This window comes from Passer domesticus, chromosome 15 (genome assembly GCF_036417665.1).
Source record: "Passer domesticus isolate bPasDom1 chromosome 15, bPasDom1.hap1, whole genome shotgun sequence".
Lineage (NCBI taxonomy): Eukaryota > Metazoa > Chordata > Aves > Passeriformes > Passeridae > Passer > Passer domesticus.
Genome location: NC_087488.1, coordinates 6,156,869 through 6,179,559, shown reverse-complemented (window position 1 = coordinate 6,179,559; position 22,691 = coordinate 6,156,869).

Below are 22,691 nucleotides of genomic sequence, written 5' to 3'. Positions count from 1 at the left end.
CTCTTTTTCTAGTCCTTCTACATAACCAATCTTTTCCCCCTATGGTTTCATTTATGAATGCATACTCCATTTATTAACAGAAACCCTATCTGTTTACATGGTTTCTGAATTCTATTAAGAGAGAAATTGGTAAGCACAGAAATTTCTTATAAGTTTCACTCGTAGGCTGCACAAACATTATTTAGCACCATTTTGAACAGAGGAAAAGGCTAGTGCTAAAGAGGAAATAAAGGCAATTATTAAAATTTTCACTTAGAATGCTTATTTGCTGTTAAAAGGATAATGAAGTAAGAGAGTTTCCAAGTCAAATAGTTTTGCTAACATTCAGACCATAAATTTTAGATTTACGCCAATCAAAATAATGAAGAAGATATGCCAGTTGTCAGAATTCATTTTCTCTTTGAATAAACTGAGCTGGAATGCAATTTAAATGAGATGAGCCAGAACAGCAGACCAGCACATAAGGACTATGGCCCAGTATACAAAACAAACCCGTTATGAATCTGAGCAATGAGAATACACTCATTTATCAAGGCATGAGCTGGGGGAGGGGAGACTGAAAGCTGGCAGGACACAAAAAAGCCATCAGGATGGTCAGGCTGGTGCACCTCTGCACCCCTGAAAAGACACAATCCTTATTAAAACAAGAGCAAGCTCTGTCTTTCTTGCCACCTGAGCTTCCTTTGCTGTAAATGTGATCTGAAGATAAGGGCTCAAACAAAAGGTTGTTGTGTCTTGTTTGTGCTGTGAAGAGACAAGATTTAACTTTTGGCATTTTGAGGCATCACCCGATCTGTGATATCTGCCCACAATTTAAAGACTTCTTTTCCCTTGTAAATCAAAGCCCTTCTGTTGTAAATCAAAGCAATGCCTGTGCCCACTTGGAGAAGGGCCTGAACCCAGGCACTGGCAAGAGGGTGATCAGGGGACCTCCAGTCCCTGCAGAGCCTGCAGCTCATCTGTGCCAGCCACAGCCAGGGGGTTTTACCTTTCCCCCAGCCCTTTGGCTTTTAATTCTACTGTTTGGCTTTTAATTCTGCTGCTGGACTCTCTGACTGTCCCTACATCAACACCACGAAAGTGCCTCCCATCAGATTTGTGGAAATGCTTTCTCCTGCCTTCAAGGATCTTCAAATGCCATTCCAGAGCTGAATGGAGACAATAATATGAAACTGCATATATGTGAAATGATATCCTGTGATAATTTAAAACAACAACAATAAAACTTCCTAATTTTAACAGTAGCACGAGATTTAACAACTCAAAGTCTTGATCCTCTGAGAGTTTCTAGAAGCCCTAGCATCACACAGCACTCTACTGCCTGCTAGGAAGAAAAAGTAACTCTATCCCAAACAAAACCACAACAAGTTGTATCTATTAAAGGCATATTAAACTTTTTTATAGGCAACCTAAATCTCCCCATAGCTTTGAACCACCAGCTGGACAATGTGAAACCAGATATTCTCCCTTCCTAAGGATTTGTGAGATAAAAAAAAACATAATCACCTCTATGGTCGTTAATTGCTGCTCAAGACTGTCTAATTCCCACAGCAAACACAGATACTTTGTGGCTTAGAGCTGAGTAATCTGATTGGATTTGTTTGCTCGTTTTAAATATGCGTACCATTACATCCCCAGTTTAACTGCCTGAGTTTCCTGCTTCTGAAATATTTATGAGCTGACTCAGGTGACTTAGGTTTACAAGTATCAGCAATTTTGTCACAAAGTGGTTACTTTTGCTTAGTCTTCACAGCTCCTTAGCAGATTTTAGTTGTTTCTGCTTATATGTTACCTGCTTCTGCAGAGGAATGCACTTTTCTCAGCACTGATAAGTGAGCTGATGTTTTCTCCAGAATTCCTGGGCACTAATTCCCTCTCAAAACAATTATCCAGTACATCTTGCAAACACTTCATCACTCAGCTACACAGTTGCATTTGAAATGCAAGATACAAGACAGGATGTAGAGGTAATTTGAAGCTCGCACCCTTTTTTAGGTTTTTTTTTAAGGGTCAGTTATGACAGTAAATAGGATTAGTCACAGCAGTTAGTGCAGCTGATAGGGTTTGGCTGCACATGAAGGTCTGTGGCATGTGGCCATTGCTTTTGGCAAGATGTGGATTATAGAATTGTGCATTCAACTCTTTCCTTCTCATGTTAGTGCTCTGCCAAGTCTCTCAGGGCTCATTCGTGCTCTTCAATAGCATCTGTACCTCCTACTTCCCATTAAAATATCCTAAATCTAAATGCAATGAGATGGTCTCAGCATTTCCTGCTTCAGTTAAGAGCTTGGTTGAGTTTCATTAAAGTTGTTAACCAATTTTAATTTGAGGGGTAAAAAACTCGGGGAATGCAGGAATAGTCATAATAGAATTATATGCCTCAATTAGCAGGTAAAAACAATCTATGGGGCACACAAAGACACGATGGCTGCCAGCCACAGTGAAGGAGCAAACAGAGCAAGTTTAGGCACAGTCAGGGGGGAAGAGGCACCTGCAGAGAAGAATGAAATGCAGAGATGTGGCTGTGGAAGAGAACGAGAGGCACCTAATGAGGCAAAGAGCAGCTCCCCTCTCCTTTCCTGCCTCTGGTGCCACGTGCATCAACTTTCTTCTGCAGGCATTCCATCCCAGCCTTGGGCAAGCCCCTCCTCTTGAGGGACAAAGACTTGAAAGTGAAGGGAACTAAGATGGAACAGCACAGGGACAGACTGACTGCATCTGTGTGGGAAAAGAATGGGGAGGGAACTGTGGGATGAACCACCAGTTCTGGCTGGTTCTGGCTGGCTTTGCTGGACTAGAGGCCACTGGAGGCTTTCCCATGCCAAGGAACCTTTCAGCCAGTAGCATAACAGAGTTGAGAAAGTCATTAGAATACTTAAAGTGATGACCAGAGAGGAGACTTGTGTCTCCACAGACTCGTGGAAATCATGGGTAAATTCTCTGTAGATTCTCTGTAGGGTGTAGCTGATCAGACAGGGGTGCTGGTGTAACTCATGAAAGCTTCCCCAGTTTCATTAAGAGCAGCTGATTTCCATCACTCCCTTTATTGTTAGTTTCATAACAAAAGCCCTTGACACACCTTCCATCCCATTTTATGGTATAGTTAAATACATTTTAATATCACCTGAACGTATGGCTGTTTCATTGCTCCACAGAACAGGCTGTCAAGCAGTAATTTACAGCTTTCTTCCTCTTTATAAGTACTAAACAATTCTTTCTTCTCCTTCCTTTATTTTTTCCTCTTATTTGAGTGTGGATTAGTCACCAAATAAGAATTCATTCTTTCTGCAGGCACTGCCTAACTCATAACTGGGCAGCTCTTGGCCACTCAGACCACCTTGCTCCAATTATTTTCCAAGTGAGTGAACTTGTTATCATTGCACTGGGTTCAGCTGGGGTAGAATTAATTTTGTTCCCAGTGGCTGGTCCAGGGCTGTGTTTTGGAATTGTGCTGAACACAGGGTGGGTAATACAGAGATGTTTTCCTTGTTACTGAGCAGGACTCACACAGAGCCAAAGCCTCTCCTGCTTTTTTTGCTGGTGAGGAGATTGGGGGTGCCTGGGAGGTGGGAGGGGACACAGCTGGGACAGGGGACCCCAGCTGACCCAAGGGATATTCCAGACCACAATGCATTGTGCTCAGAATAGAAAGTGGAGGGGAGAAGGAGGAAGTGAGGGATGTTTGGAGTGGTGGATTTTGTCTTCCTTCCCAAGTAACTGTTCCATGTACGGGCCCTGCTCTCCTGAGTGCTGAACACCAGCCTGTCCATGGGAAGTGGTAATTCCTTGTTTTACTTTGCCTTTGCACATAGCTTTTATGTTCCCTGTTAAACTGTCTTTATCCCAACCCAGGAGTTGTCCATCTTTTACCCTTCCCATTCTCTCCCTGGTCCCACTGGAGGGGGAGTGAGTGAGGGGCTGGGCTGAAACCATGGCATCTGTGAAAAAGGAACTGTGTGCAGCCTTTAAAACTTTTGTTGCAGTCTAGTCAAATCCTGCCTATTTCCTGTTCTCCTACTCTTCTCCAATGAAAGCTGGAGCAGGTAACAGCCTTCAGAAGGAACAGCTCTTTCCTTCTTCCCAACAGTGCTCATGATTTTACTCCATGTAAAGGACTGAAAGCCAGCTCAGAAGTATTGCACTTCCTCTCCCTCCCCACCACCTTCCCCAAGAGTAATTTTAGTGGAGCTTTGATTGATGTCAGATGAAATTAACTGGAAACATTTAATGTGTTTAACATGTAAAGGCTTAGGGCTCTATTCACTCAGAGTTAGAGACTTTCTGTGCTTCATAAACTCAGAGGACACTGAAGCCTGAATTTCAGCTCTGCAGCCAGATGACTTATTAAACAGCACCTTGACTCCTGCCATCATTGCTGCTTTTCACTCCATTATTAATAGAAGGAGGACTTGAACTGATGGCAGCAAGAATGGAATCAAAAGTCCTGTGGCAGAGATGCTGTTAATTTTAGTATTGTGTCCATCATTAAGCATCAGATTAAATCAAGCTGTATTTCCCTCAGCAGCTGTTGAAAATCCTCATTTAACCAAGTGAAAAGGAATACTGTGCTTCAAATGGAAGGATGAATGAGGTTCCTGCTAACAAATAGCTTCAAGAAGGGCTCTGGATAGACAGGGAGGTTTCATGAGGCATGTGTTTAAGAGTATAGCCTCGGGTTTCTAAAAACTAGAAAAGTCTTTGGTCCTTTAAAAAACTGAAAGTTTAATAGTTTTTTTTTCTCCCTTCTCATACTTGTAGCAGACCTGGAAAAGAGGTTCATTTCTAAGTCAACAAGTTATATCAAATTAGAAATAAAACAATTTTTAATATGTACCTCCTCTTTGACCATCTATCAAAGGCAGATTAACCCTGCCAAGGGATAAATATGAGAGGCTGTGGGACTCCTGAGGGATGCCTCAGCCAACAGCTGAGCAAAGGGAAGGTCTCTGTGAGTGTGCAGGGCAGTCTTTGCTCCATTGAAAACTGGTGGGAATCAGAAGGTGCACAGACCCTTGAGGACATGTAGAATTCAAACTTTACTCTCCTCAACAGGATTTACTTGCACCTGCTTTACTGCTGGTATTCAGTATTATTTTATTGACTTGTAAGCAAGCCTATCACCAGCAAAATTTTTTCCTAAGTGGTAAAGGGGCTTTGAAATGTCTGTCTATACAAATACCAGACATTACCCTTTCTACTGCCTATTCTTTGCCATTTCTGAACACATTTGCTTGTGCCATGTATTACTCTGTGATTATTTCCCAACTCATCTTTAGCACACACTCGACGTGCCAAGCTCAGAGCAGCTGGGCTGGTAAAAGTCATCCTTCAATGAGACACTGGACTCCATCACTTAGATCTGGCTTAGAAAGCTTGCCAGTAATTCTTCAACATCCAGCTCCAGTCATGACTCCAGCAGCTTATTTGCTGCAGCCATGGCACTAAAGGAGCAGTTACCAGAGAGCAATGGCTGCAGTGTTACTCTAATGCAGATTATTGGCTTTCTGAACAATTCCCCCCTCACAGGATCTTGATAAGAGTTCCACAAGATGGGATTTTTACATACTTTAAGTAGCAATCTTACATCCTCCATTCTAACAGAAGATTTTTCATTTTCATGGTTCCTTTTGCATCTCATTTTCTCCTAGAATGCAACAAGAGTTGAGTTTCAGTTGCCTTGCACTGGAGTCAAGCAGCAAGTGGTAGCAAGGCTGAAATTAGCCAGACTTTTGCTGCTCATGAAGGATTAAAGCACCTGATGAACTCTGCAGATATATTTATCTCAATGTGTCAGAGAGGAGGTAAGAATTCAATTTGCTGAAGCAGAGAACCAGTTGAGATGAAGTCACAGGCCCTGCAAGCATTTTAGTCTGCTTATGTGAAATGAAAGGAGTCCATAAACTACAGCAAGAGCATGTATATAAACATAGAACACAAATCATATCAATTTCTCAAAGGTGAGGCCTTCCATTAATTTGCTTTAAATCTTCGTCTTTGCAGAAAATTAAGCTGGAAATTAAGAGCAGTGGTATTGTACTGGGACTTTTAAACAATACCATTCATTTTTGTTTCATCCTTCTGCAGTAGTTTCAAGTATGTGTATCACATGCTTTCTGCTGAAAAAAATTATAGATATGGGGAGATAGATTTATTTGTTTGTTTGTTTGTTTCTGGGGAAAGCATGTAGTTCTTTCTCAAACACCTGTAAGATGCAGATGAAGAACCTTGAGAGGTTAATCAATCAGCAACCATTTTCTAGGCTGTGTGTGAAGCCAGGGTAAATGGACATAGTTGTGTTGTCTGGGACATTTTTCTGCATTCTGAGATATTTTTCTGCATCTTCACTGCCAACAGCCAGTTAAAAGGTATCAAGAAATGTCCATGTAATGCAAATATAAGGTCTTACATACTGAGCAATGGGCTGGCAATTCCAGAGGGTCACAGGGTCAGGTTGCTGCAATTTGTTTCATAACAGGACAAAGAGCAAAAGTTCCTTTGCTGTCTGTCATGTCAGCAAGATCAACCACACTGTGCAGCCACTGATGCTACTACAGGACTAGGAGGAAATAAACAGCCTGCACAGATCATCACTGACGTGTGTTTGAAGGGACTTACAGAAAAAACATCAGAGCTGCCACATTTCTCCAGTTCTGTGCAAGGCAATGGAACAGTTTTTGCATTTACATTTACAGTTATTGGACACAAAGCTGCCCATAAGCCAGTCCTCAGGGTCAGGTTCTTCTGTCATGGAGAGGCTTTCAAAGCATATCTGAATGTCTTCGTCTTCTAAATACTCATCTATACAGTGTGATCCCCAAGCCATACTCTAAAAAAACACTGTTCAACAGCTTAGGATGAGTTAATTAGAATATTTCTTAGATGCTGAGGAAAACTAGGATGTGGCACTCACATTCTCAGAAAAATCCCTTTGCCCAGGATTTTTCTCCTGAGAAGCTGAGAAGCCTCAGAGAAAAGGAAAACAATTCTTATCTCATTTTCTTCTCCTCTGTTTTGCTCCTTTAGAATGTGTTTGGAGATTGTTTACCCACAGGTGATTGTTTCATTGGGCACTGGTGTGAGTTGTTTTGGCTCTTTGGCCAATTGGGGCCAAGCTGTGTCAAGACTCTGGAAAGAGTCACAAGTTCTCATTATTATCTTTTTAGCATTGTGTAAGTATACTTTCTGTATTCTTTAATATAATATAGTATAATAAAGTAATAAATTAGCCTTCTGAGAACATGGAGTCAGATTCATCATTCCTTCTTTCATCGGGGCTCCATGCAAATACAATACTAGAATGTGCTCTGACTCAGGTTAGGCAAAAATAAAGCAGCTATGTGATGTATTAGTTTGATTTTAAAAGCATGCTTTACTAAAAAAATTGTATGGTCTTTTCCTGAAGCAGCCAGAGAGAAACAGGAAATCATTAGGTGTTTAAACATGAAAGGCACAAATATTGATCTCATAGCTAAACTGCCATAGCAAAGCGCAATCCACTTCCTTCAACATGCAGAGTATGAGTTCCTAAGAAACAGGAAGACATGAAACAACAGTGATAGCAAGATTGAGATGTAATGTTAGCTGGAGAATTCCATTCCCCCAAATTAGGTCCAGCACTTTAGAAGCTGTGTGCACACATGGAAGTTCTGAAGCATCACTGGGTTTGCATTCCACTTTTGCAAGCCTCCTATTCCCAAAAGAGTACTAGGAATTTTTCATCAATGCAGCAAATGAAATATTGAGGGGTTGAACTCCTAATTCCACAAAAGTCAACATTCTCCCTTAAACTCACTTTTTATACTTTTATTTTATTTTATTTTATTTTACGGGGTAGAAATAAAGCAGGAAGTTCAGGCTGAGAAACTAATAGTGAGCACAATCCAGACCACACTGAAAAGACAAACTGCCCAAATGATAGGGTAAAAATGGTAAATCACTCTCCTTATAGACTTCAAACCTGAACCTAACAGCCCATTAAAAACAGAGAGAGGGCTGAGGTCGCCAACTTAATGGTTTGCTAAAGAAACCAGGGTGAATTTCAGGAGCAGGATGAACACCCACCTCAAAAAGCTTTTCATCAGGATGTGCAGGGAGTTGCTGACTCCATCGGGTCATGGGGCAGGGAAGCGTGGAGCAGTCTCCACCTCTCAGACTGTATCAGAGAGAAGCAGCACTCTCAATTCAGAGTGCCTGTCCTTCACAGACCCCAGCGAGTTAGACAAGGCAGCATTTGGAGCCTCCGCGGAGCTGCGCCGCACACACCAAGGCAGGGTTTGGGGCATTATGAATTGTGATTTATCAAAGGTGAAAACACCCCCAGAGCTGGGAGTTACTGCATTTTAAACAGTGATTGGAGCTGGTTTCAGGCAGCAGAGGTGGTGCTGGAGCAGGATGGGCAGAGCTGCTCCCCAAGGAGCTGGGCTGGGCACAGAGCCCCAGGGAGAGCCAGGCTGGGCCCCACGGGGCTGTCACCCCAGCAGGACACCAGGACACTGCCACTGCCACTTCCAGTCCAGCAAACCAATATTCTGTCCCAGGCAGGGAAAGCAATGCCAGGACAACAGCTGCTGCCTAATCCCATTGCTCTGGGGGCTGCTGAGATTTATGGCACAGAGAGAAGCAGAGGTCTCCCAAGGGTCCTAGGAAGGCCTGAGGAGGGAAAATGGAAATTCACAGCTCCTCCTGAGGCAGCAAGGAGGCTCCAGGACACAGACATCAGACGAGATGGCAGTGCTGGAGGAGAAGCTCAAAGTAGATTTTGTTCAGAAAAAGAAATTTGTACTTGCTGTCTCCAGTTGCTGGAAGTGGAAAAATATCTATAGTCCTGTCTTTGACCCCAGTAACTCTTCTTTTTATCACAAGTCCCTGCTTTAAAAGTGTAACAGAGACTACAAGGCGTGGAGTTAAATACTTTGGGATTAGAGATACAATCTGAGAAGCAGCAGTAAAATAGTTCATCCCAGAAGAGATTTCTCTCATCTCTTCCAGAGATAAGTACACAGGGAGCTGACAAAATAAATTTGCCCTTGATATCTTCCTGGGTAACCTGAGAAGAAAATGAAATCCAACTTCTTTCCTGAACATGACATTTATTTTGCTTAAGGAAAATCATGTTTATCAATTAGGTGCAGCACTTCTGATAAACCATTAGGACTGAAGGGGAAAAGCAAAAAAGTTCTGAAGGCTTAAAGTGAGTATGGACATAGAGCTTGACCTGGTCTTGAGAGGGACAATCTTAGCTGTTCTTCCTGCTAACCAGGAGAGTGCTTCGTGATGTCAAGATTTCTAGAAGCTCTCCCAGGATCAGGACCTTTATTGACCACTTAAAGGCTGTAATCCTGTTAAAATTATGAATCAGAGCTTTGCAATTTTTTAACATTATTATTAGATAGCATTTCACGTATATACAGTCTCCTACTTTCTCAATTTCTTTCCAAAATTATTTTCTTCCCTCAGTGAAAGTTAAAGTCATCTGCCCTAATACTTTATTCAGGATTATCTGACAAAGCCTTATCAATAAAGATCAACAATACCTTAGAGAGTATCAGCAGTTCCCAACTAAGGACACAACCACAGTGACAATTCTGGGGTCAGGTGGGGGTATGGCAAACCCCTCATTCTTCTCTGCAGAAAAGTCTTTCCTCAATGATCTGCTGCTTTTACTTTGTCAGGCACACGAGTCTAAAGCACATGACAAAACTTTTGGTGTTTGGTTTGCTTTTCTTTAAAGGTTTCTTAAATTAAGTGGAACTTTTGTTGCAAAAAAAAAAACAAAAAAAAAAAAAAAAAAAAAACAAAACCCAACAATCCCAAACCTAAAGTGAATTTGCTGACTTTATGCTAAACTCCTTTTCCCTCCCAGTTTAAAGTGACCTTTGATGGAAACTAAAATGTGCAGGTGTCAAAGTGTATCAGTATCGTACACCAGAGATGTGCACAACTGAGGTTTTTTTGGCACTTTCTCCTTCCACTTTATTAAAGGTTGTGTCAGAATAAATTTATGTAAGCAAGGATCAGATTTTATTAGTGGAACATCATTAGCTTTTAATGAATCAGAGTAGTTTAGGAAAAGAGCTGGTAACATTTGAGAGCTGAGCTGTTTCTCCTCTCTCCCTCCACCTCCCACTTTAACCCTGGCAGTCAGGTGGAGTACAGCAATGGAGGGATGCAGAAATGGTTGTGTTAGAGCTGTAGCTCAGCAAAGCAGCTGACACTGTTCCAGGGTCTATCACTGTCCAGCACAGCACTGAGTGCTAAGGCTCTCTTGCTTTAGTGGAGCTTCATGAGTTATGCAGATTTTGCTCTGAATAGAAGCCAATTAAGCAGGGTCCAAGCCTCCAACCACTGATGAGGTTATGGGAGCAGCTGGCAAACAAGATGCTCCACAGTGGATGAGGACACACAGAACAAAGATGGCCCCTGGTCCCAAAGTCTAAATTACAAGCTCTTGGAATATCCTGGGGATTGTCCATCAGGAATGTAACTGATCCTCAGCAGCAGAGAGAGATTTAAACTGACAAGGGAGCTCTCCAAGCTATCACAAAGGACAGAGATGCTGTTGAGCTCTTCTCCCACAAAATAACTCTTTCCCCCTTTTCTGCAGGCTTTTGGGGTCTGCTTTCTCCACCACAGCAGGTAATTTTGGTTCCTGCTTGTTTTATTATCAGAAAAATTGGAGAAAGAGAAAATGTTCCACACTTACATAACCCAGATTCAAAACCCAGTGCTGGATCATACCAGTGCACAGGTTTTGCCCAGTCCTACTAGGATGCAATAGTCATGAACAGCAAGACCCAATGCTAATTGCCATTAGCACTGAAATGTCTAAAACCCCAGGGCAGGTACAATATTTAAAGCTCGGACCACTATTAAAAGAGGGGATCTCTCTGTTCTCCTATTTGACTGTGAAACAATTTTTTTGGATTCCCTCCAGTCAGCAAAGAGTCAAACACCCCCAAATTTCTCAGCACTTCCCATTCAGTCCCACACAGCAGACTTTGGAGGCACTGACAAAGCCCTTCCTCCCCACCAGCTTTGCTGGGCACATCTGGGAGCCACAGGCCAGGGAAAGAAAGATCCATGGAGGTACCACCCCTCAGTCCAGTCCCAGAAAGAGCAGCCCCACCCCAGAGAAAGGCACAGAGCTGCTCCCCAGCAGGTTTGCTTTCTTTTTTTGGAAACAGCACGGCAGAAGGACATTACAATTTGATAAGGGCAAATCCAGATTTTGGGTCTTGCTATTGGATTAGCAAAAGTAGGCCAGTTGGTGCAGAGTGCCAAATCCATGCAATTGTATTTTGCTGTTCCACTTTGGACCATCTCTGTGGGTTTTACACTGGACCCTGTGCCCTTGGTGCCTCTGCAGACTGCCCAGACAAGGCTGAAGGCAGCTCCACCTGGCCCCTGCTTTGGTTGTTTTTGGGCTTTAACAGTTTTGTAACCCCAAAAGATCTAGTGCACAGATAGTCCTCTGTTTACAGCCTCATCAAAATCCCTCTGGGATTCAGGCACAGATCTGACAGTCAAACTGGAGTAAAGGCTAAAGCACCATTAGGTTTCCCATCCCTAATTATTATGGACTACAGACATAATTGACTTCTTGCTCTGCTTCTCTCTGAGGTTCTGGGGAAACACTGAGATTTTCTTATAATTTTCATATCCTTAAAATAAAGATTTCTAGAGAGCTAAGACACAGATATTGCCAAAATGTACCAGAAGCACATTAAAGATGTGCATGGCCTTAGCCAAGAAATGCACCCCACCTGCCTGGGACCATTTAATACCATCAGGCCTGCAATAGTATCTTTGCTAGGCAGCAGCCACCAGCACTCCTTAGGCACTGAGCCCCTATTAAAGCCAAATCAGCAAAGTTCTTATAAGGATTGCAGTTGCTCAGTTTTCCCCAGAGTAGCCCTGCTCATATTAGAAACTAACAACAAGGATTTAGAAAAAAAAGCACATTTACATATTTTTTCCATTAAAGAGAGATGTTACACACACAAGGTTGGTATCTGCTTATAAAGCTGAAAATCCCTTGTGTGCACAAACAAACATCATTTGAGACAATTTCAGAGTCATATGCAGTATGTGCCTATCAATTCCTGTTAATTTGAGGAGGCTGTTGATGAACTGAACAGCCACTTTCCTCTTCTCTCACAAATGCTTGCAAAAACAGGAAAATAGACTCAACTTTTCCTTGTATGCCCACAAGATAAAAGATGAGAGGCTCAGTAACTCAAATCCCTGCTTTTTGAGCATGCAGAACACAAACTAAAGCACACATAAGCACAAACTAAACTGCCTCTTCCCCATTTCACATTTTTACAGTTCATTGGCATATAAAGTAGCATCCAAACAGCCTGAAACAATTCCATCTCTGCTGTAATTACAGGATCCCACTAAAATCACAGGATTCCACCACTAAAAATGTCTTAACTGCTTCCATAGTTTTCTACAGTATATTGCATATGCCACCCTGCTTTCTTGCCAAATGTGCTCCTGAACACAGAGGGAAAACATCCCCCATCCCCAAATGGCCATTGCTCCAGTGGCTCAACACACAGATTTATTTTAATGGGCAAAGGGGGCCAAAGGGTGGTTGTGCCATGGAGCAGCACTGCCCTGAGTTCAGCTGGCAGCAAACAGCTCCAAGATCTCTCCCAGAGAGCCATGGCAAGTTCTCTACCTGAACACTCACTTCGCCCCTACAGATATTTATCTCCGCAGACTGAGTCCATTTGGTATATTAGTCACAGATTCCCTAGCCATGCTTCAAGCACAGCATAATATAGCATGAATCACTGAGCTGAATAATCCAGAAGTGTATTTCAAATATAACTTTTACCATGCTCCTTTTTACTGATCTTTCTTTGATGGATCATAATATGATCACTTTAAAAGTATTTCAGATAATAGCTACACTTCAAAGCATTTTTTTCTTTTATCTTATTTAAAACATTACATCAATTGTCATGTACCATGATTCCACACAGTTATTATCATGCTGACATTTAAATATTGCTTCCTTATGGATCTACCTGTTAAGTATCACTCATTGCATTCGCCCCTTTAACCAGAAATATTTATTTCCCACAGCAACATTCTTCCACTCTAACACAAGTTTCTGCTTTTTATTCTCATAGCTGTGTTCTTCACTTTTATTGTTAAATTCTGTGGACACAAATGGCTGTTTTACATGGCCTATATTTGAAAAAACCAACTGCAGGACTGAACAGCATTGGCAGGAGCACTGATTATCAGCCCTGCTAATCTCAGGGTCATTCTGCAGCCTCTGGTTCTGATGGAGCCAAGTTGTTGCAAGGAATTCATAGCCAAAGTCCAGGTGTACAGGCTCCTTTTCCAGTTCTGCCTCTCGAGTGTTGATTGATTTCTGAGAATGTGCTTGATTTTCCTCCATTAGGAAGCAGAAGTAATGGTGCCAGGTCAAACTCAAAGCAAAGGAACATTTTGAACTCCTCTCATCCCTCCACAAACCCCTGCTGTTCTCACATCCTGTCATTATGTTAAGGCATGGGTTTTATTCTGCCTGATCTGGAACACAAAAATTATGTCATGCCAAGCACACATGTCTATCCCATGGACAGTACCAAAATTTAAATTTCAATAAAAGCATTTTAAAAATTTCACGTTTTCCTTCTCATTAACAAGCACAGCTCTTTCTTGTCCTTCTCCTGACAGTGACATGTATTCCTTTTATGAATGATTTTATGCTTCCATCCAGCCTTCACTCTTGGTGGAAGGCTACTCATCTGGAGCCCAGCCAAAAAACAGAGATGATGGAGAGGAGTTTTTTCATCTTGCCTTAAGTAGCTCTACTTAGAGAGGCTAACTTACTTCATAAAAAATGGGAGTTAAGCCTGGAAAATAACCTTAAGTTGAAAAACTAGCAATGAGCTTCCAAAGCCAAAACTTCCATGTTAAAGCAGTTGCAAGGAAAAATCATAGTTCATATTATAGAAGTGAGACCTTTTTGGCAAACAGCTGAGTACATCTGCACAACATACAGCAAACTAACGACCTACAAACACAAACATCAAAGATGGCTTTAATTAAGGGTTTTTTACAATCCAACTTGCTCATGCATTGGTTGTAAACACCAACACCCTTGTTTAAAGTGCATTTGCTGTGTTACTTCTGGGCATTATTTCAGCCAGTTTGCAGCCTTGGGAGGGGAACTAATCTGAGCTGTGTGTTCATACCAGTGACAATTGTTCTCTCAAGGAAAGCAGCTGCAGTCCATCCACAAAATTTAACTTAATCAAAGAAGGTTAAAACTTGAAGTTTGCATATACCAAACTCGCAGTTCAGTTTTTTTACACAATCTCTTGCAGCACTCAGCTCTAAGTGATGCATGTGCATTTCTGCTGTGACAGCTTTACTGGTTTGCATGTTTGATTGGTTTTGGGAGTGGTTCTGCCCCATTCTTTTTCCATAAAAGTATCTTGTCAATCCACAAAAATATCCACTTTTCTGCAAGTTCCATTACTTTTTATGTGTGAAATAAAGGATGTAAAGGCAAGACTTGAGACTCTATTTCATAGTCAATGTGCTTAACAAAACAATTCATATGCTACCCTCTTTAGTACCCCAAATTACACATAGTTGGTTTATTTAATTTACAATTAAAACTGCTTCATAGAGCAATCAACCTAAGCTTTCCATAAAAAAAACCTAAATCAACAACAACAAAACATACAAACAAACCAAACAAATTTAAAAAAAAACCAACCAACCAACCAACCAACCAACCAACAACAAAAAAAAAAAAACCAAAACAACACAAATAAAACAACCCTTTCCTGCTTGGAAATAAAGTTGTTTATTGCCATTAAGGCACTGCACAGTCATTTCATGCTGACCTGGCTACATGTCAGCATCTCTTTGTGCATGGAGAATGTGATCCCTTTAAGTCACAACCATTTTGTTATTGAAATAGAAAAAAGAAGTTCCCAGTATATTATCTAGAACCTATAATTCCTGCAAGTCCACGCAGTACATCACAGCTACAGATCATCAGTGACTTTAGTTGTTTTCCAGGCCTGCAACTTTCTCTCACTCCCTTGTCTTCAATCACAGATTATCTCAGTAAGAAAAGCTCTAAGTGAAAGAGAAAATAGAGGAGAAATTAGGAGAGAATAGAAAGAATATAACAATAATAATAATAATAATAATAATAGTAATAATAATAATAATAATAATAAATTAACGGGAGTTTTGCTGTGACTACTCCCACAGCCCCTGCAGAAAGACGGCTCTGGCTCAGCTTCGTTGGGTGATGAGGCAGGATTAGGGTTGTCAGTGAGAATAAATCCAGTGCCCCAGGTGTCATTGGTCCTTTCTGGGTGCTCTCAAGGGCCCCAGGGCTCCCCTGCTTGCAGAGATCTCTCTGCTCATCAGTGAGGGGCAGAGCTTGGTTATGAGAACAGGGTTTTAAATCTGTTTGCCCCCTCCCTTTGGGCCAGTTTAGCTCAAGCCTCCAAAAGCTCAATGGTGTTGTTGAACATGCCCAATTTAAACAGTATTTTTCCCCTCAGATGAGCAGCTAGCATCCAGCCAGAGAATAAAGGCTTGGTCCTAACTACCAGGTAATGATTAGCTATGATGAATTAAGAAGCAATGCCTCTAGAAAGTATTCTATATGTTCTGCAGTAATTAGGGTTATTTTTAGGATAATATTCTTACAAATTGTTGAGTTCCTGGATACCTGTGAGCAAAAACCCTGGCAAAGTTGCATTTGTTCTTTTAGCAAGAAAAGAAAGCATTATTAACTGACAAGGCTTTTTCTCTTTCCATTTACAAAGCCGTGGTTTTTTTCCCTTTTTCTAGCATATTAATTGCTTTTCACACCGTTTCCTGCTTGTTTAGCATAATCAGTAAGTGAATTAGTCCTTTATCTCAGCTATCCATAGGTTTCTTTAGGAAAAAAGGTGATTATTGCTGTGGTCACCCCATGGTACCCTGTTGTTAATCCCCTCCCTGGACCTCTGATCCAGGTGCAGTTAAATGTGTGTCCAGGGCACACTGCTGTGCCTCTCTCTAATGCTCCCCAGAGAACCAGAGGGTTAACAGCTCTAGATGTTAATGTACTGAGAATTTGGGAGCGGAATAACAGTCCTGCAGTCAGACTAGGTGATACAGCAGGGACCAGCAGGGTCTGAGCTGCCCATTGTTTAATTTTCAAAGAGGTAACAATCTGTAAGTGCTCTGACAGCCCTGGCCAGCAGCCTCATCAATGTATGATCACAGCATTCTCCACTCCATTAAATAATTCTCATGTTATGTGAAAAGCAAAGTAACGCATCACAAGTTTTAAATAAAAGTAAATCAATTACATATCCAGAACACCAATGTTTTGAGAAAAAAACTTGTTCAGGTTTTTTTATAGAACAGGCTGCAAGCCAGTGCTCTTTCACATCGTGATTTACTTCAGTCCACTCCAAGATTTTTAACAAAAAGCTACAAAGTCCTAAAGACAGAATGGCTTGAAACACCCTGATGAGTGCCTCAAGTGTACTTTAATCTATTGGAACCAGTTTTCTCCAGAGTAATACATGCTTTCTCTGATGAATGGAAAGAACATCTCAGTATAATTACTGAAAATGTGAGCTTTATGTTCCAGTACAGAATCTTGGGTATTTTGCATTAAATGCCAACAAATGTTTTATTCAAGTCACAACAGCAATAGAACTCAAAAAAAAGACACAGTGATAGTCTTGATTCCCTCTTGTCAGATCCATTTTGTGCTGGTGAGATGCTATCACTTTCCAGATGGCATCACTGTATAGGAGTGATATACAGAAGAATTGCTGTAGTAACATGACAAACAATAAGGTTTAATGAACTTGACATTCTGGGTTGATTCTAATTATCAGAGATAACAAGCTAAGGCCAGAATGATCAGTTTCAGCTAAGCTTATTTATGCTTGTAGCTCTTTGAATCTCTATAGTAGATCAGATCTGCTAAAGTTTTGTTTATCTTCTACACAAGGAACTGCATGTTCCTAGGAGTCACATAAATGTGTGTCCTGAAGGGATAATCTTAAAATCATTCCTTTCCTTCTGCTAAAAGTTAGAGCAATGCATTACAGTAGCACTATTTTTATTAATGAGCTCTATTTCAGGTCTGTCTTCTCAAAAACGTTTTCCAGAGCACCAGTGTTTATGGCTTCTCCTGTGCAGCATAACTCAATATCCCTGTTATGTAGATAACTCAGATTTATGCCTCTATCCTATGAGACATTTCACAAACGCAGGCTTAGTGTTGTCAGGCAGCTTGATGGATGTCAAATCCTGAAATTTACCCAAAGACATCCAGATAATGGCATGGCAATGGTTCCAAATCTAAATGCATCTTCATTGTAGTAAATAATTCCCTGCTTTCCCACCCTCATTCCCCTTTGAGAGCAGTCCTATTGCTGGAGAGGCACAATGCATCAGACATCACCTGAACATCACCCACAGCACTGCAAAACCACTTCAGACAGGCACTTCACTGAGCCCTGCCTAAAGGGAATTCTGCATTTCTTCCCTAGGCCTCATGCATGCTGTGATCATGTAGTACAAATAAAGCCAGGAAAGACATTTTAAAAATTTTGTTTTGCTTCATTCTGATTTTAGAAGGACTCAACAACACTAGGAAGTGATGACTGCATAGCAACCATTTAATACTGACTAACCTGATAAAAATTTTATGTGACAACAGCCAGCAGCACCACTACCAGCTCCCCAAACAAGAAGCAATCATGCTGGTAAATTTGCAGTCCTACAAATCCTGAAAAACCTGCCAGGTCAAACTAAATAATTTCAAAGAAATTCTGGAAACCCATGAAAAATAGCTTGCCCAATAACATCCCATCCTTATTGTGACTGCAAAAGCCTCTGTGCAGCAAAGGAACAGAGGCTGGTGATTTGAAGGCAGGCAAAGGGGCCTTGTGCAGTAATTTAGCAGTGTGATGGCATGTGAAAGTCTTTAATGAATGGAAGCAGTGGGCAGTAGTGAGGAAGAGGTGTGCTGCCACAAGGAAAAGGACCCATTTAACTGGGCTCCTGCTTTTCCAAGAGACTTTCTACAGACTTGGATCTGTTGAGCCAAGTCTTCAGGAGTAAAAGGGACAGACTCCTAGGCTGGCCTTCTCCTATTCTGCTTAGACACAAGGTCTTTAAAAAAATTTGGATACTATTGCAAAAACCAAAATCCCACAATTGCATGAGCAAGTGTCAGAGCTCCCAAACAGAAACTTTATTGAGTATGAGGAAGGCAGTGAATATTTCATCTTCCAAGGGAATGTGCAGCTTCTTGGCAGAGAGTTTCTATGAGCTGAGCTGACCAGATTTTTGTTATGTAATAATTATTTTCCTGGAGCAGTCATTTCCTTTTACAGAACTTTCTGACCATTGCAGTGTGGCTCAGACTGGAGGTTAGAGCTCCCAGCAAGAGGCTTCACAGAAGAAATCCTGCAGTGCTGTGAGACTCAGGACTGGGAGTGGAGGTGTGGTTCTGGGGATAAACCATGAAAACAGCTGGGCAATTCCTTGTTGAAGTTGCTCTAGTGCAAACCTGATGCCTGAATCTAAGTAAAAGAGCAGGAATGTTACTACAACCACCTATAAAAGCATGATGGATGGTGTTACTCCTGCCTGCACACCTCAGTCCTTAAGCCAGATATCCAAAGCCAGTTCCCTTTGCAACAAAATAGAAGACCTGCAAAGAATAACTCAACTAATGAGTAGTTCTCTTGAGCTTTGAATGTAAACTATTATTTCCCATGATTTCCTACCCTCCTTTAGTTCTGATGAATTATGTATCCATTTAGCCATTCTTGGTTTAGCAGAGGCATCAGTAGGAGGTGAAATACAGGGAGAGATGGTCAGTATTAGATAGACATATCAAAAGGGTCACATCTCTGCAGGGTTCCTTCTGGAAAGCTGTTCAAAACAAGTTCTGAAAGAATAAGTGTGGCAGGAGGAAGATAAAAGTCCAAATTAGCACAAATAGCTCTAAGCAGCATTGAAAAAGTAGGGTACAAGGTGCAGTGTCCAACAGAAATTCAGACCACAGAGAAATCCATGATAAATGATTCATACACTGCAGAGTTGATAATGACACAACAGAGCCATTTTAGCAACTGAATGGAGACATTCATAGCTGAAATGAACAGGCTGAGTTTGTGGCTCTTTAACAGAACAAGATTTTACATAATTTTGCATGGTTCTTTCTCACTCGAGTTTTGTGAATACAGAATATTTCCCTATTCCTTAGGCAAACCTGTTAAACAGCATCAAATTCATTCAAGAACTAACATGTTTTCCCAACTCTGCCATTGGCTTTTCTAAATCTGTACTGGGGAGGAGTAAAAGCAGCATTACAGAAAGCTTTAAACCAAAACAAAATCCTGCCTCAGGATCACCTGTCTCACTTCCACTTTGCATACTTGTATTTTGCCAAGTGCCACACATTGATTCTACAACCAGAAACTGATAATCTCATTCAGTTGAAGAGGTCACTACATCATCACCTTTCTTCTGGCCCAGTCCAGACACCCTATAGTGTTGGTTCCAGAGATTCAAGGATTGCTCTGGGCTCCTGCCCCTTCTCTCCCCAGGGTACTCAACCTGCAACAGTCCCTGGTGTCACCACTTGGTGCCAGGCACTGGAGAAGAACCCACTGGTCTCAGGTAAAGATGATGTTTTGGCTTGTCTGTGCAGTGAGCAGGTCTCATACAGCACACTGCCTGGTTCCTAGACAATGCAAGTATCTCATTTGCTTTCAGGAAAGTGGGACCTTAGACTGCCTCAGAAAGGAAAGAGCCATCTAGTAGAGCCTGTCTTCTCAAAATTAATTAGAGCCAGCAGAGAGGCCAGGCACTGACCCCTCTTCCAGCCAGAACAGCATCAGCCCCCCTCCTGCTCCCCCTGTGCAATCTGGTGACAGATATGTGACAGGGACCTTCCTCTGCTGGAGACAGATACTGCCCCAGCTGCACTCAATTCCTCTTTTCTCCACAGCCAGGACAGTTGGTACTGTGAAATTCTGTCTTCACAGAAAATCAGGGCCCTAAATCTGAGTAGAAAAAGTTCTGAGCAGTAGTAGATATGCTTCTTCCTCAAAAGAAAAAAAAAATCAATTATTCAAGACACAAAGAAGCTGCTTTTAGAGCAACCAGATTATTAAGCTTTATCCTCTGACTTGAACAAGTGGAATACTGCAGCTTTAACCTTCTCTGCCATCTGAAGTTACTCATTGATTTTTGTTCATCTTGACTGTAAATTTCTCTCCCAGGTTCTATATCTTGATGACCAGTAAGACACTCTTCACATCACTGCAGCCTGTTAAATAAACCATCTGATAGGAAACTCAGAGAAGGAGGAATCTCTCATGGTGCTTCCACAGGACACTTCCCACTACTGAAGTTATTAGAGCTGCTTTAGAGTGAATGGAATGCAGATAAGCTATTACCACCAAGAAAGGACAAGCAGTGATTTTGGCAATGTATTAATCTTGCAACCATCTGGAATGAAATTAATCCCGAATCTCCCACAGAACTGATAATACTCTGCAGTTCATTTTGCTGCTAGGTTATACAACACACTGTTTGCATGGAGAGTTACCTGTGTATCATGGCCCAGCACCTTCCTGTGCATGCCATATTTTGTACACAGCATCAGTGTCTAGGGTACAGCAAAACAGCCCTGCTTTAGCCACTGTGAAGTGGGAAGCTAAATTATATTTACCCAAAAATAGTGGCTGACTGCTGCAGAGGATTCTGGCCATGGCTCTGCTGCATGTGACATGGCACTGAATTGAGTCTTGGGAAATAAGGGACTAATGGCATTGGGAAGATCCTGCCAGGCATTTACTGTTTGGAACTAAGCTGCTTCGTATTTTTTTGGGAAGTATAACTGGAACTTGGAAAATCTGGGTTTAGTTTTAGTGTGTCTTAGCTTTCCTGCACACTCAGCAGCACAGGAAGGCATTTCAGTCTCACAGGCTCTGTCCTGTGCATGATTAGGAAGAGATAATTCCCAATATCACCACAGGGTAGGGAAGATGAATATTTTAAGGTTGGATTGTGCTCCAGTGCTAGTGTTCATGTAACAGGGCCAGAGCTGAGGAGACAGTGGGGGTTATTTATGGAGTTAAGCTTGGTTAAAAGCATGTTTGCAGGTCACTTTCCTTTACCTCAGCCATGCCTCCTTCCCACTGCCTGCCCTGCCAGTCTCCCTGGCCAGCAATGTGCCAGCTGGTCTAGCATGGAGCTGGTAGCAGCATGTGTTGTTTGGAACAGCAGGTACTGCCTTGGAAACATGATGGATTTAGCAACACAGGAATGTAGGATTTTTTACAGAAACAGGAGTTTATTGCCAGTCCATTTGCTTTAATGCAAAGTTTGCATGTGTGATATTATAATGCCAGTTTTAACAAGATTTTTTTCATCAGGAAAGACTCATCTTCAAGGATAAAAAATAAGAATAATCACTACTGGAGGAGGTCTTGTAGGGAAACAGGAATTTAAGAACTCTTAAATTGACTTCTCATGACTTCATACAAGGAAGGATGCACTGCCCTTGTCTCTTGCTGCATAACATTTAGCACAAGGTCATAATAATAAAGTTTATCCAGAAAGTCACAGGTTTTTTGTAGAAAGCAGGGAGAGAAGGAACACAGAGAGACAAATCATACTGACCAAACCCTGTTGTTCCTGACAGGACTCTGGACTTCAAGACAAGGTAGAGTTTTAACATTAGAGAAAAGCACAGAGGGTCATATGGTGCTGTGCTAGGGGAGATATTTTACCATTTGAGGTCTTCAAAGACTTTTAGAGATCAATTTTGCTCCTTTTAATACTAATGAAGCAGCACTAATTGATGGGCTCCACACAAGTTTCCTCCTAGGCAGCTTCCTACCCTAAGACTGAGCTTGCAAGGATTTCCCAGTCCTCAGCTCAGACCCTGTTCTGCGTCTGTAGCTCCTCATGGCAGAGCAAAACAGTGCAGAACTTGGCACAAAAAGTGGAAACAACAAAGCAATTAATAAAGGAGATAAATTTGTGTATACTTATTGTAAGCAGTCATGCATTACTACACAGCACATCCAAAACAAATGCTGCTTCTTGCCACTATCTAAGAAAACCCAGTATGGCTGTGACAGTACAAATAATTCTTTTTTATTTCATTAGGTCCTGAATGCAGAGAAATTGAAAAAAAATGTTTTACTTGAGAGAAACAATGGAAAGATTTATAAACAAAAGAAAATTAAAAGGAGGTTTAACTAGATAGAGGATCACCATTTTTACAGCTGTGACAATGAACATAGTTCTTTTTCTACAGTAAAGCTGGTGGTATTTCTCATCAAAGGACAGCATATATTTTCAGCTCTATGCTCTTCCAAAATGTGTTTTTTTTGTGGGAAGGAAAGTTTGTTCTTCCTGATTTCAAGTGCTGAAGTAGATATTTCTTTAAATCAGTGCTCAAAGATCCTTGGCACTTCCTTAGAAGTGTTACCTCATGACAGATTGTCAAAAAAAGGTATCAATCCTGCTTACATAAATGGATGGTGAAAGGCAAGCTCCGTTAAGAAAACACCTTCGGTATTTTATCAGTTCCTCAGCAGAGGAAGATACCTCCAAAATAGATCCCTCTCCTCCTACACAAAGGGAAGTCATTCCAGTAC